Source organism: Salvia splendens, chromosome 3, assembly GCF_004379255.2.
Source record: "Salvia splendens isolate huo1 chromosome 3, SspV2, whole genome shotgun sequence".
NCBI classification, from domain to species: domain Eukaryota; kingdom Viridiplantae; phylum Streptophyta; class Magnoliopsida; order Lamiales; family Lamiaceae; genus Salvia; species Salvia splendens.
The window spans coordinates 27611348-27616586 of NC_056034.1; the positions used below are offsets into that span (position 1 = coordinate 27611348).

The following is a 5239-nucleotide window of genomic DNA, read 5'->3' on the forward strand; positions in this document are numbered from 1 at the left end:
ACTTTTCCATTTCGGTCCGTCCCTCAATAATTGTCACACATCATTTTTACCATAAATGGTAAATAGATCCTACATTCCACTAACTCACTTCACTCACATTTTATTAGAAAACCAATATAAAAAAGTGGGTCACACATTCCACTAACTTTTTCAACCAACTTTTCTTTACATTTCTTAAAATCCGTGCCCGGTTAAAGAGTGACAATTAATCGGGACGGAGGGAGTATTAAATATGAGGAAGGTTCCAAATAGAAAGGGGCATGTAAGAATATGTGTTGTCTGGATTCTGCTTCTAGAAATAGTGGCTCTCTAGAAGTTAATAAAAGACCCGTAGAGAAATCGACTTGCTTTATAATTACATCAAAATTCAAATCACTCACACCACCACAACGACTCAAACTCATAAATATTTTTAAGACAAAAACCCCAATCCAGAATCTATGGGCTTGTTTCAGACAAGGAGGAGCTTCTATTTGATTTTGCTTGTAGCATGTTTAGCAATTCCAGAAACCAGCAGAGGTGAAGCAATACGGACAATTCCCTTCCGATTTCAACAAGGTAACAACTTCTCTCTCTCTTGTAAGTATATACTTCCCTATCAACCATTTAAATAACCATTTTGCAATTTTGAGTTGTCCATGATCTATTACGTGGACCTCACATTCCACCAACTTTTTATATAAAACTAATACTCCATCCGTCCATTAAAAATAGTCACATTTGTGAAAAACACGAGTGTTAATGAAAAAATTGATAAAGTAAGAAAGACGGAGAAAAAGTAGGTAGAGTAAGAAAGATGTGGAGAAAAAATGGGTAAAGTATAGGAGAAAGGAGAAAAAGTGGTAAAGTATGAGAAAAACTTTTCATTTTTAGAAATAGAACTATTTTTTATGGACAATATAAAATAGCAAAATGAGACTATTAGTCATGGACGGGGGGAGTATTTTAAATGGGTCTCACATTTCACTCACTTTCTCTATTTATTTTTTTTTCACAAAGTTAAATAATTTCTTAAAATTTGTGCCTAATCAAAAAGGTAGTTTAAATGGCGGACGGAGGAAATATATTCCAGGATCAGTAAGTAAAGCCCAAACATTGTCTTGTAGATATAAATAACTATGGTGCTCCTTATTTTTGTTAAATAATCCCAACATGATGATGATGACGACGACGATGAACAGGTGATAAGAGAACATTTGCAACACTGGGAGTGGTATGCAAGTGTTGTGATGGCGCAGAAGAATCATGTACATCTTCGTGGAACGGATCATGCTCCAAACTTCATTGTGTTCCTTGGAAATTTCAATAACATATTTCGATATATATATATGATATATGTATAGTTTTCTTTCAGTTGTAATGATATATGTATAGTTTTCTTACTTCTTGTCTATTTTTTCAAATTTTGATGGTGATTTGGCTCGAGTTATTTGGTGAACGGAAGAAAGCGTGAATAGTAAGAAAATTGAATTTGATATGGGATAAAAATTGTTACGGCAGAATAGAGCAATTGTGTAATCGACAAACGAAAGAATGTAAAGAGACACTGAATTTACGTGCTTCGCCAATTGGCTACATCCACGGGCAAGAGCGGAGAACAAATTGTATTATGACTGCAGTTACAGATTTCAGATCTAAGATCACGATCACACAGAATTATGTGCTCTACTCATATATAAATATGCACACATGAGATCCTATCCTAATTCGGAAACATAATCATATCCCAATTAGGAAGCATAATCTTATTCCAATTAGGAAACAAATTCAAGACATACTAACAAATCTCCACCTTGACTTGAATCCTCCTTCCAGATGCATCATCATAATACCAAAGAAACAAACTTTTTCATCCTTGCCTCAAATTTGCCCTCCACGGGCAACTAACAGCTCATGACATTAAGCAAGTCCAAACAATATTGAAACTTGCTCTGTGGGACTGGCTTGGTGAACATATCAGCAGGATTATCAGCAGTGCCAACTTTCTTCACCTCAATTCTTTTCTCATTCTTCAGAAAATGATACCTCACATCAATATGTTTAGTCCTCTCATGGTGGACTTGATCTTTGGCTAAACAAATAGCACTCTGACTATCGCAGAACACAACAGCTTGATCTTGATTTAAACCAAGATCACCAACTAGCCCTTTCAACCATATTCCCTCTTTAGCAGCTTCTGTCAACGCATCTCTCAAGTAGCGAAAAATTCTCTTCACGGCATGCCAGTGCTCCTTTCCCGGATGTCCCATTAACATGTTGACAACACTAACAGCCTGTGCTATGTCTGGTCTAGTACAGACCATAGCGTACATCAAACTCCCTACTGCATTAGAGTACGGGACTTGAGACATGTACTCCTCCTCAACTTCAGATTTCGGTGCATTATCCGATGACAGATGAATATTTGTAGCACTTGGAGTATCAATAGGTTTAGCTCCAGACATGCCAAATCTTGACAGAATCTTCTCAATGTAGCTCTTCTGTGACAAACAGATCTTCTTCTTTGCTCTTTCCCTAGATATCTCCATGCCCAGAATTTTCTTCGCAACACCCAAATCCTTCATATCAAATTCAGCACTGAGATGAGCTTTCAACTTCTGAATTTTGGACTTCGACTTTGCAGCTATAAGCATATCATCTACATACAGAACGAGATAGATCACGGAACCATCATCAGCTTTGTTATGATACACACAACAATCATACGGACTCCTGTTGTATCCCAACTGGACCATGTAGCTGTCAAATCTCTTATACCATTGCCTCGGAGACTGCTTTAGTCCATACAAGGACTTCTTCAGCTTGCAAACATAATCCTCCTTGCCAGGAACCACGAATCCCTCTGGCTGAGTCATGTAGATATCTTCTTCAAGCAATCAGTGTAGGAAAGTTGTCTTCACGTCTAGTTGCTCAAGTTCCAGATCATTATGTGCAACTATTGCTAGTAACACTCTGATGGAAGTGTGTCTGACCACTGGCGAGAAAATCTCATTGTAGTCAACCCCCTTCCTTCTGCGTAAACCCTCTTGCAACTAGTCGAGCTTTGTATCTAATACCCTCATCTACTGTGGTCTCTTCCTTCTTCTTGAAGATACATTTGCAAGTAACAATCATTCTCCCCTTAGGCCGTTTGACTAGCTCCCATGTCAGATTCTTCCATAGTGATTTCATTTCTTCTTCCATTGCAGCGAGCTATTTAGCACGCTCACTGCTCGAAACAGCTTCCTTATAGGTGGATGGTTCTTCAGTAAATGGTTCATCTTCCACCTCACTGGAAACTTATAGTGCATATGCCATCATGTCCTCAAAGCCGTACTTCAACGGATGCTTCACACCTGTCCTCCTAGCTCTGTCAATAGCAATGCTTCTCTGACGAGCTTTTGGATGAACATCAGAACTAGTAGTATCAATAGTAGCTTCAGCAGTAGTGTGTTGATCTTCTCCACCTTGGAGTTGTGATTCACTCTCATCGTGAGTGACTTGCAGCTCCACCTGTTTATGAACACCTTCCAAATCCTCTGCAGCAATAGACTTCACAGTAGAGTTAAGCATAGAATTTTCATCAAACACCACATTCCGACTGAGAATAATTCTATCCTCTGAAGGCGACCAGATTATGTATCCCTTAACTCCATTCCCATAACTAATACCCTTCTTAGCTCTCGGTTCTAGTTTACCCTCACTGACATGATAATAAACAGTACAACCAAAAACTCTAAGCGAAGAATAATCTGCAGGCATATCATTAGACCTACCTTGTAAGGTATCTTACAGTCAATGACAGTGTGAGGACCACGGTTGATCTGATAACACGTCGTGTTTACTGCCTCTGCCCAAAACTTCCTAGTCAAACCAGCATGAAAGAGCATGCATCTTGCTCTCTCCAACAATATCTGATTCATGCGTTCTGCCACACCATTCTGCTGTGGTGTATGTCTAACGGTGTGATGTCGAACGATCCCTTCACTCCTGCAGAACTCATTGAACTCAGACGAACAAAATTCCAGACCGTTATCTGTTCTCAATCGCTTGATCTTCTTCTTTGTCTGGTTTTCAATCAGAGTCTTCCACTCTTTGAACTTATTGAATGCTTTCACCTTTACGTTTCATCATAATCACCCAAGTCATCCTCGAGTAGTCATCAATCATCGACACAAAATACTTGTGTCTTCCAATAGATTCAACACGTGAGGGACCCCAACAATCCATATGAATGTAGTCAAATGTCCCTTTCGTTCGATGAACACCCTTCTTTGGAAACTTGTTGCGATGAAGCTTCCCAAATACACAGTGTTCGCAGAAATCAAGTTTCTGCACTTTATGCCCAGAAAGAAAATCACGATTTGACATGATTCTCATGCCACGTTCTCCCATATGACCGAACCTCATATGCCACAGCTTGGTCATATCCTTGGTTGCAACCGCGGAATTCAAAACCCTAGTCCGAAAACCAGGCTCTAATACCAGTTTGTTATGGCAGAATAGAGCAATTGTGTAATCGACAAATGAAATAACATAAAGAGACACAGAATTTACGTGGTTCGCCAATTGGCTACATCTACGGGCAAGAACGGAGAACAAATTGTATTATGACTGCAGTTACTGATTTCAGATCTAAGATCACGATCACACAGAATTATATGCTCTACTCATATATAAATCGGCACACATTAGATCATATCCTAATTCGGAAACATTATCCTATCCCAATTAGGAAGCATAATCTTATCCCAATTAGGAAACAAATTCAAGGCATACTAACAAAAATGAAAATGGATATTACAAAACTAAAATTAAGATCTCATACGTTTTCTTGAGGCGATATCATCTGAATTTATTATAGAGTTTGAAAGCACAGGGAGATTATTTATCATCTAATATTTTGTTTAAGAAAGAGTTATTTACTATACAATGAGTAGTGAGAAATCAGATCTGTGGGCTTAGTTTAAAATTGGTAAAAACGCTCATAAAATTTCACTCAATGGCCCAATATCCATAGTCGATGATGATATAACATTACAGTTTAATGAGGTTAGATACAAGTTGGGAAATAAGCTCATAAAATTTCACTCAATGGCCTAATATACAAAGTCGATGATATAACATTTTAGTTAATGAGGTTAGATACAAGTTAATTAAATGGTGATTGATGTCACATCCTAATCAGAATAAAGGTTTGTTACAGACTTGTCCAAATTCGAGAATATTACGTAAAATATAATCTAAAGAATTTACATTT

General features: G+C 37.9%; 1 long non-coding RNA gene across 1 annotated transcript; it reads left to right on the forward strand.

Moving 5' to 3' along the window:
- Nucleotides 1–372: 372 nt before the first annotated feature.
- LOC121794949 lies at nt 373–1382 on the forward strand. The gene is made up of 2 exons (XR_006049378.1): nt 373–558; nt 1182–1382. It is a non-coding gene; the product is annotated as an uncharacterized LOC121794949 (long non-coding RNA).
- The last annotated feature ends 3857 nt before the right edge of the window (nt 1383–5239 follow it).